Source organism: Panulirus ornatus, chromosome 45 (genome assembly GCF_036320965.1).
Source record: "Panulirus ornatus isolate Po-2019 chromosome 45, ASM3632096v1, whole genome shotgun sequence".
Classification (NCBI taxonomy): Eukaryota; Metazoa; Arthropoda; class Malacostraca; order Decapoda; family Palinuridae; genus Panulirus; species Panulirus ornatus.
The window spans coordinates 705,404-716,120 of NC_092268.1; the positions used below are offsets into that span (position 1 = coordinate 705,404).

At 40.7% G+C, this 10,717-nt stretch overlaps 3 protein-coding genes across 13 annotated transcripts in view; 1 reads left to right on the forward strand and 2 right to left on the reverse strand.

Annotated features, from left to right (window-relative positions):
- Positions 1-10,717, reverse strand: part of LOC139762964 (uncharacterized) — a 614,722-nt gene that overhangs the window by 415,437 nt on the left and 188,568 nt on the right. The gene's annotated exons all lie outside the window — the stretch shown is intronic.
- Positions 1-10,717, forward strand: part of LOC139762967 (uncharacterized) — a 135,873-nt gene that overhangs the window by 89,350 nt on the left and 35,806 nt on the right. For 2 of the 10 annotated variants that reach the window (XR_011715884.1, XR_011715887.1), the window contains 2 exons: positions 6,622-6,735; positions 9,857-9,946. The exons of 6 other annotated variants lie outside the window; for them this stretch is intronic. The gene's annotated coding sequence lies outside the window, so the exon portion shown is untranslated. Of the gene's footprint in view, positions 1-6,621; positions 6,736-8,417; positions 9,484-9,856; positions 9,947-10,717 lie in introns of those variants that run through there. 2 more of the 10 variants (XR_011715894.1, XR_011715886.1) reach the window with 2 other exon arrangements.
- The window catches only part of LOC139762968 (negative elongation factor D-like), a 395,386-nt gene that overhangs the window by 51,545 nt on the left and 333,124 nt on the right, over positions 1-10,717 (reverse strand). The gene's annotated exons all lie outside the window — the stretch shown is intronic.

Here is a 10,717-nt window from a genome sequence, read left to right on the forward strand (position 1 = left end):
AGCGCAAGGAAACAGACGAAAGAAATGGCCCAACCCTCCCCATACACATGTACATACACACGTCCACACACGCAAATATACATACCCACACAGCTTTCCATGGTTTACCCCGGACGCTTCACATGCCCTGATTCAATCCACTGACAGCACGTCAACCCCTGTATACCACATCGCTCCAATTCATTCTATTCCTTGCCCTCCTTTCACCCTCCTGCATGTTCAGGCCCCGATCACACAAAATCCTTTTCACTCCATCTTTCCACCTCCAATTTGGTCTCCCTCTTCTCCTCGTTCCCTCCACCTCCGACACATATATCCTCTTGGTCAATCTTTCCTCTCTCATTCTCTCCATGTGCCCAAACCATTTCAAAACACCCTCTTCTGCTCTCTCAACCACGCTCTTTTTATTTCCACACATCTCTCTTACCCTTACGTTACTTACTCGATCAAACCACCTAACACCACACATTGTCCTCAAACATCTCATTTCCAGCACATCCATCCTCCTGCGCACAACTCTATCCATAGCCCACGCCTCGCAACCATACAACATTGTTGGAACTACTATTCCTTCAAACATACCCATTTTTGCTTTCCGGGATAATGTTCTCGACTTCCACACATTTTTCAAGGCTCCCAAAATTTTCGCCCCCTCCCCCACCCTATGATCCACTTCCGCTTCCATGGTTCCATCCGCTGACAGATCCACTCCCAGATATCTAAAACACTTCACTTCCTCCAGTTTTTCTCCATTCAAACTCACCTCCCAATTGACTTGACCCTCAACCCTACTGTACCTAATAACCTTGCTCTTATTCACATTTACTCTTAACTTTCTTCTTCCACACACTTTACCAAACTCCGTCACCAGCTTCTGCAGTTTCTCACATGAATCCGCCACCAGCACTGTATCATCAGCGAACAACAACTGACTCACTTCCCAAGCTCTCTCATCCCCAACAGACTTCATACTTGCCCCTCTTTCCAAGACTCTTGCATTTACCTCCCTAACAACCCCATCCATAAACAAATTAAACAACCATGGAGACATCACACACCCCTGCCGCAAACCTACATTCACTGAGAACCAATCACTTTCCTCTCTTCCTACACGTACACATGCCTTACATCCTCGATAAAAACTTTTCACTGCTTCTAACAACTTTCCTCCCACACCATATATTCTTAATACCTTCCACAGAGCATCTCTATCAACTCTATCATATGCCTTCTCCAGATCCATAAATGCTACATACAAATCCATTTGCTTTTCTAAGTATTTCTCACATACATTCTTCAAAGCAAACACCTGATCCACACATCCTCTACCACTTCTGAAACCACACTGCTCTTCCCCAATCTGATGCTCTGTACATGCCTTCACCCTCTCAATCAATACCCTCCCATATAATTTACCAGGAATACTCAACAAACTTATACCTCTGTAATTTGAGCACTCACTCTTATCCCCTTTGCCTTTGTACAATGGCACTATGCACGCATTCCGCCAATCCTCACACCATATATATATATATATATAGGTATATATATATATATATATATATATATATATATATATATATATATATATATATATATATATATATTCCCTGGGGATAGGGGAGAAAGAATACTTCCCAGGTATTCCCTGCGTGTCGTAGAAGGCGACTAAAAGGGGAGGGAGCGGGTGGCTGGAAATCCTCCCCTTTCTTGTTTTTTTTTAATTTTCCAAAAGAAGGAACGGAGAAGGGGGTCAGGTGAGGATATTCCCTCTAAGGCCCAGTTCTATGTTCTTAACGCTACCTCGCTAACACGGGAAATGGCAAATAGTATGAAAAAAAAAATATATATATATATATATATATATATATATATATATATATATATATATTTTTTTTTTTTTTTTTCTTTGTCGCTGTCTCCTGCGTTTGCGAGGTAGCGCAAGGAAACATACGAAAGAAATGGCCCAACCCACCCCATACACATGTATATACATACGTCCACACACGCAAATATACATACCTACACAGCTTTCCATGGTTTACCCAAGACTCTTCACATGCCCTGATTCAATCCACTGACAGCACGTCAACCCCTTCCAAAACATCTTTTTATTCTCCCTGAAATTTAATGATACTCTCTCACCCCAACTCTCATTTGCCCTCTTTTTCACCTCTTGCACCTTTCTCTTGACCTCTTGCCTCTCTTTTATACCTCTCCCACTCATTTGCATTTTTTCCCTGCAAAAAAAGAAGCAGGAATATTAAGTAAACACATTAAGCAATAGTAGTTGGTAGGAACACTAAGCAGGAGCCTCTGAAACACTGAACCAGAGTTCCCTCTGCCAATGGCCTGTTAAGACTGAGGCAGCAAATGGTAAGAAGTAGCACTGGATTCACCGGTTATGAAAAGAACTATGGATGGTGGTACCTAGCACTGTTTATACTGTAGAGTAAATGGTCCAACAATGTTAAGTTCTTTTAAATATATATTTTCATTAAGTTCCTTTATATATTTCTATGATAAAGCTATTCATAATCTAATTTGATATACAATAATAAAGAAAAAAACACACTATCCCTTTAAAGCCATTACTCTGATGTGGTTCGGGCTTGTAGAAAAAGCTAAAGGAGTTTACAAGGAAAGTAAGTAAGGGGGTTGGTGTGAGGAACATCATCAGTGACCTGAAGAAATAGATTAGAGGAGTACTGGAGGGAAAAAATGAGGCAAGAATGTGTGGAATGGTATCTGTGGGAAGCATGTAAAGAAAGAGCGAGTGGAAACTTTAGCCATCACCATTCCCTTGTAGAGTTTTGAGGGGAATGGTAGTCAGAGAGACATATCTATAGGAACATGAATCGAGAAATTTATCTACCAGAAGCAAAATTTCATAAATGTGTAATCCAATCTTTGCCAACTACATGACAAAATCTCAATTCATACCAACATCCTAAAATTTCTTCAAAAAAGTTACAAGTGAGAAATACCATGAGATTGACAAACAAATAGGCAAGAATAAATGAAGCTAGGGAGTGATAGAATTGGGAGGTATTTACAGAAGCAGTGTTGGCATGTGCAAGCACAAGGTGGGAGACAAGTACATGAGAAAGGGTAAAAAGTGACAAGATGAAGCAAAGTTGAGTGGAAGCGAAAAGGGAGGTATATGGGAAACACTTACAAGGAAGGAGTACAAACAATTGAGAGATGTATCAGAGAAAGAGGTCAAAAGGAAGGTGAAAGGGCTGCAGATAAACGAGGGCTTGGGTGAGCATGTATCGGTAAACTTCAGGGTGAATAAGAGTTTTTGGAAGATCAAATGGTGCAAGGAAAACAAGAAAACAAATAACTTCAGTGAAAGGGGAAAATGAAGTGGTGACAGGTAGCAATGAGGTGAGGAGATGGAATGAGTATTTTGAAAGATGGTTGCATGTGGTCGATGAAAGGGTGGCTTATGTATGGAGTTCAGGTTAAGGAAGTATGCAATGTGTCATTGTCATGGAAAGAAGTTAGGTGAAACTAGTATGCAAAAGTCTTGCATGATGAAATGTAGCAAATCATCTGGAGAGGATGGTATTGTGGTTGAATTTCATACTGGGGTTGACTGTTGTAATTTGGTTACTTAGGATTTTCAACGTATGTATGGATCAAGAGGAAGATCCGAGGGTTGGTGGAATGCATGTATAATGCCACTGTACAAGAGCAAGGGGACAAAGGTTGAGTTTTCCAATTTCAGAAGAGGTTTGTCAATTGTACCTGACAATTTGTTTGGGAGTGGTGATTGAGAGGGTAAAGGCAAGTACCGAGCAGCAGAGGAAGGATGAACAATATGATTTCATAAGAGGCAGAGGATGAATGGATCTGGTGTTTGCTTTAAAGGATGTGTGTGTGAGAAACAGTTGGAGGAATGAGAATGTGTATATGGCATTTATTGATCCAGGGAAGAATATGATGGGGCTAATAGATATGCCTTGCATAAGTTTACAAACATAGTCTTGAAGGAAAGTTGTTGTAAGCAGTGAAAAGTTTTAAGGAAGGTTGTAAGGCATATGCAAGAGTAGGGACAGACAAAAGAATTGTTCCAGTTGAAGGATGGTATATGGCAGGGGTTGATAATGTTATGTAATGTTATCATGGCAGTTAAATTCACCTATGGATGAAGTAGTGAGGGAGGTAAATGCAAGGGTCTTTGAGAGAGGGGCATGTATGCAGTCTGTAGCAAGTGAGGACCTGGGAAGCAAGTCATATGTTTGGTGATGACAAAGCACTGGGAGCAGATTGCAATTTGAAACTGCGCTTGTTGTTGAAAGAGTTCAGAAGTGTTTATTAAGAGAAATAGTAAATGTGAATAAGAGTAAGGTTATTAGGTTTAGCTAGGTTAGGGACAGAGATTGTTGAGGTGTGAATCTGAATGGAGAAAATTTGGAGGAGTGAAGTATTTCAGATACCTCGGAGTGGCCATGGTAACAAATGGACCCATGGAAACAAAGAAATTATTAATTTGGAGAATGACAGGATGTGTGTAGGAATTGTAGGGGACATGAACAAGGCAAAGGGGATAAGAGTGAGTGCTCAAATTACAGAGGTATAAGTTTGTTGAGTATTCTTGGTAAATTATATGGGAGGGTATTGATTGAGAGGGTGAAGGCATGTACAGAGCATCAGATTGGGGAAGAGCAGTGTGGTTTCAGAAGTGGTAGAGGATGTGTGGATCAGGTGTTTGCTTTGAAGAATTTATGTGAGAAATACTTAGAAAAGCAAATGGATTTGTATGTAGCATTTATGGATCTGGAGAAGGCATATGATAGAGTTGATAGAGATGCTCTGTGGAAGGTATTAAGAATATATGGTGTGGGAGGCAAGTTGTTAGAAGCAGTGAAAAGTTTTTATCGAGGATGTAAGGCATGTGTACGTGTAGGAGAGGAAAGTGATTGGTTCTCAGTGACTGTAGGTTTGCGGCAGGGATGTGTGATGTCTCCATGGTTGTTTAATTTGTTTATGGATGGGGTTGTTAGGGAGGTAAATGCAAGAGTTTTGGAAAGAGGGGCAAGTATGAAGTCTGTTGTGGATGAGAGAGCTTGGGAAGTGAGTCAGTTGTTCTCAGTGAATGTAGGTTTGCGGCAGGGGTGTGTGATGTCTCCATGGTTGTTTAATTTGTTTATGGATGGGGTTGTTAGGGAGGTGAATGCAAGAGTTTTGGAAAGAGGGGCAAGTATGAAGTCTGTTGGGGATGAGAGAGCTTGGGAAGTGAGTCAGTTGTTGTTCGCTGATGATACAGCGCTGGTGGCTGATTCATGTGAGAAACTGCAGAAGCTGGTGACTGAGTTTGGTAAAGTGTGTGAAAGAAGAAAGTTAAGAGTAAATGTGAATAAGAGCAAGGTAATTAGGTACAGTAGGGTTGAGGGTCAAGTCAATTGGGAGGTAAGTTTGAATGGAGAAAAACTGGAGGAAGTGTTTTAGATATCTGGGAGTGGATCTGGCAGTGGATGGAACCATGGAAGTGGAAGTGGATCATAGGGTGGGGGAGGGGGCGAAAATCCTGGGAGCCTTGAAGAATGTGTGGAAGTCGAGACCATTATCTCGGAAAGCAAAAATGGGTATGTTTGAAGGAATAGTGGTTCCAACAATGTTGTATGGTTGCGAGGCGTGGGCTATGGATAGAGTTGTGCGCAGGAGGGTGGATGTGCTGGAAATGAGATGTTTGTGGACAATGTGTGGTGTGAGGTGGTTTGATCGAGTAAGTAACGTAAGGGTAGGAGAGATGTGTGGAAATAAAAAGAGCGTGGTTGAAAGAGCAGAAGAGGGTGTTTTGAAATGGTTTGGGCACATGGAGAGAATGAGTGAGTAAAGATTGACCAAGAGGATATATGTGTCGGAGGTGGAGGGAACGAGGAGAAGTGGGAGACCAAATTTTAGGTGGAAAGATGGAGTGAAAAAGATTTTGAGTGATTGGGGCCTGAACATGCAGGAGGGTGAAAGGCGTGCAAGGAATAGAGTGAATGGGAACGATGTGGTATACTGCTTATGTCTAATGCTTCCAGCTAATGCTCGTATCTCCTACTACTACATAATGGTCATAACTATTTCAAATATCTATTGATCCTACCATTGTGCTAAAAGGCAGGGCTAACTCATAGTGCTTACTGCAGGAAAATAGAGTTGCAAAGGTTGAGATGTGTGAGCCAAGTGTTTAGTGTTGTGTGTGACAAGGAGAGATTATATGTTTATGGACATAGTGCTTGCAGTCCACATGTAGGTGAGGCTTGAAGATTTGGAAAATCACAATCTGTGCAATCAGATACGTATAAACTCTTGATTTTGTTTTTGTGTATGTACTGCTGAGGCTGTGTTTTCTGATTTTGATTATATTTGAGAGGAGTTAGTTTTGGTAGCTTTTAGCATCTGAAACTATGAAAATATTTGGTGATTAGGGAAGAGATGATGATGTAGCAAGCTCATGTTGGTATACATTTTAATGTAAGAATTACAGCACTGGGTGGAGTACATATATATGGCAACAAATCATAGGTGCAGTATTATACGTGAGTTATAACTTGATAGCAGTAGCAGTGCTCCTTGCACTTAGTTTTATTAAGCTCTTTTCATTGTTGACTAATTTTCCAGGTGTCTTCTGTACGAATGTGGAATGGCCTTAGTGCATGATATGGAGCAGCAGAAGCAGCAGCAAGAAACACACGTGACCACTGCCGACTCGACAGAACTTAGTTGATAATAGAAGTATGTTTGTATATAAGTGCCAGTTTAGTTTATTTACCAGGCTTCCAAATACTTTAGGATTTAGTGATGAGTCATTCTTATAGAATGAGTTTAGGAGGAATAACATTTTTACTTGCATAGAAGCATGGGAGGTGGGTTGATTAGAAAGGGTAGTGAGTGGTGGGATGAAGAAGTAAGATTATTAGTGAAAGAGAAGAGAGAGGCATTTGGACGATTTTTGCAGGGAAAAAATGCAATTCATTGGGAGATGTATGAAAGAAAGAGACAGGAAGTCAAGAGAAAGGTGCAAGAGGTGAAAAAGAGGGCCAATGAGAGTTGGGGTGAGAGAGTATCATTAAATTTTAGGGAGAATAAAAAAGATGTTCTGGAAGGAGGTAAATAAAGTGCGTAAGACAAGGGAGCAAATGGGAACTTCAGTGAAGGGGGCTAATGGGGAGGTGATAACAAGTAGTGGTGATGTGAGAAGGAGATGGAGTGAGTATTTTGAAGGTTTGTTAAATGTGTTTGATGATAGAGTGGCAGATATAGGGTGTTTTGTTCGAGGTGGTGTGCAAAATGAGAGGGTTAGGGAAAATGATTTGGTAAACAGAGAAGAGGTAGTAAAAGCTTTGCAGAAGATGAAAGCTGGAAAGGCAGCGGGTTTGGATGGTATTGCAGTGGAATCTATGAAAAAAGGGGGGTGACTGTATTGTTGACCGTTTGGTAAGGTTATTAAATGTATGTATGACTCATGGTGAGGTGCCTGAGGATTGGTGGAATGCATGCATAGTGCCATTGTACAAAGGCAAAGGGGATAAGAGTGAGTGCTCAAATTACAGAGGTATAAGTTTGTTGAGTATTCCTGGTAAATTATATGGGAGGGTATTGATTGAGAGGGTGAAGGCATGTACAGAGCATCAGATTGGGGAAGAGCAGTGTGGTTTCAGAAGAAGTGGTAAAGGATGTGTGGATCAGGTGTTTGCTTTGAAGAATGTATGTGAGAAATACTTAGAAAAGCAAATGGATTTGTATGTAGCATTTATGGATGTGGAGAAGGCATATGATAGAGTTGATAGAGATGCTCTGTGGAAGGTATTAAGAATATATGGTGTGGGAGGCAAGTTGTTAGAAGCAGTGAAAAGTTTTTATCGAGGATGTAAGGCATGTGTACGTGTAGGAAGAGAGGAAAGTGATTGGTTCTTAGTGAATGTAGGTTTGCGGCAGGGGTGTGTGATGTCTCCATGGTTGTTTAATTTGTGTATGGATGGGGTTGTTAGGGAGGTGAATGCAAGAGTTTTGGAAAGAGGGGCAAGTATGAAGTCTGTTGTGGATGAAAGAGCTTGGGAAGTGAGTCAGTTGTTGTTCTCTGATGCTACAGTGCTGGTGGCTGATTCATGTGAGAAACTGCAGAAGCTGATGACTGAGTTTGGTATAGTGTGTGAAAGAAGAAAGTTAAGAGTAAATATGAATAAGAGCAAGGCTATTAGGTACAGTAGGGTTGAGGGTCAAATCAATTGGGAGGTAAGTTTGAATGGAGAAAAACTGGAGGAAGTAAAGTGTTTTAGATATCTGGGAGTGGATCTGGCAGCAGATGGAACCATGGAGGCTGAAGTGAATCATAGGGTGGGGGAGGGGGCGAAAATCCTGGGAGCCTTGAAGAATGTGTGGAAGTCGAGAACATTATCTTGGAAAGCAAAAATGGGTATGTTTGAAGGAATAGTGGTTCCAACAATGTTGTATGGTTGTGAGGCATGGGCTATGGATAGAGTTGTGCGCAGGAGGATGGATGTGCTGGAAATGAGATGTTTGAGGACAACGTGTGGTGTGAGGTGGTTTGATTGAGTAAGTAATGTAAGGGTAAGAGAGATGTGTGGAAATAAAAAGAGCATGGTTGAGAGAGCAGAAGAGGGTGTTTTGAAATGGTTTGGGCACATTGAGAGAATGAGTGAGGAAAGATTGACCAAGAGGATATATGTGTCGGAGGTAGAGGGAACGAGAAGTGGGAGACCAAATTGGAGGTGGAAAGATGGAGTGAAAAAGATTTTGTGTGATCGGGGCCTGAACATGCAGGAGGATGAAAGGAGGGCAAGGAATAGAGTGAATTGGATCGATGTGGTATACCGGGGTTGACGTGCTGTCAGTGGATTGAATCAGGGCATGTGAAGCATCTGGGGTAAACCATGGAAAGTTGTGTTGGGCCTGGATGTGGAAAGGGAGCTGTGGTTTCAGGCATTATTGCATGACAGCTAGAGACTGAGTGTGAACGAATGGGGCCTTTGTTGTCTTTTCCTAGCGCTACCTCGCACACATGAGGGGGGAGGGGGATGGTATTCCATGTGTGGCGAGGTGGCGATGGGAATGAATAAAGGCAGACTGTGAATTGTGTGCATGGGTATATATGTGTGTGTGTATATATATGTGTACATTGAGATGTATAGGTATGTATATTTGCGTGTGTGGACGTGTATGTATATACATGTGTATGGGGGTGGGTTGGGCCATTTCTTTCGTCTGTTTCCTTGCACTACCTCGCAAACGCGGGAGACAGCGACAAAGCAAAATATATAAAAATAAAAAAGTTCATTAAAAGATAATTTTTGAATGAGGAACAGCATTTTTACTTGCATAAAAGTTCATTAAAAGATAATTTTTGAATCATAGTTGTAAATGCGATCGAGAGACTTTCATAGATATGGTCCAGTGTTGCTTATGTTTGAACATACTTTACATGGTCATCATAGACTCGAGAGAACTTAGTTGATAATAGAAGTATGCTTTTGTATAACTGTAAGTTTAGTTTACCAGTCTTCTAAATACTTGAGGATTTAGTGATAAATCTATAAAATGAATCCAGCAAGAATAAAATTTTTACTTGCATGGAAGTTCATCAAAAGATGATTCTTACATAGTTGTAAATGCAATGAAGACTTTCATAGATATGGTCCAGCAGGGCTTATGTTAAAACATACTTTACAGAGCTTAGAGAGCATTTTCTTGCACATAAAAATGATCTTGTCTATATATTAAAGATTTAAGTTGAAAATTAAATTATGGAAGAATAACATTCTTGAACTTTGTTGAATAGTTGATTTAACTTTCTGTTGCTCAGTTGTAGAAATTAATATTTAGCATTGACTTTCAGGTACACTGTGTAGCACACCAGCAATTTGGAAAAAGAAATTTTCTTCAATAGCATTGTTGGTACTACTATGGATATAACAAATGATTTGTGGTAATTGGTTGATATATATTGAAAATTGTTTTAAGGGAGACCAATATTAATTGCAAGATTTGAGTGTCTATTGAACAAAATGCATTCAGTAGAAAATGGCTTTCAAGGCATGAGATTAGATACTTCTGAAAATATATATGTATTTATTATACTTAACCACTGTCTCTTCGCATTAGCGAGGTAGTACAAGCAAACAGACAAGGAATGGCCCAACCCACCCACATACACATACATAAACACCCACACACACATATATACATATACATTTCAACATATACATGTATGTACATACAGACATATACATATATACACATGTACATATCCATACTTGCCACCTTCATCCATTTCCTTTCGCCACCCCGCAACACTTGAAATACCATTTCCCCCCATCTAGTGAGGCAGCTCCAGGAACAGACAAAAAGGCCAGATTCGTTCACACTGTCTCTCGCTGTCATGTATAATGCACTGAAACTGCAGCTTTCTTTCCATATCCAGGCCCCACAGACCTTTCCATGGTTTAACCCAGACACTTCACATGCCCTGGTTCAATCCATTGACAGCATGTCCACCCTGGTATACCACATCATTCCGATTCACTCTATTCCTTGCATGCATTTCACCTTCTTGTATATTCAGGCCCTGATCGCTCAAAATCTTTTCTCTCCATCCTTCCATCTCCAACTTGGTCTCCCCATTCTCTTTGTTCCATCCACCTCTGGCCCATATATCCTCGTCAACCTTTCCTCTTGTTCTCTCCATATATCCAAACCA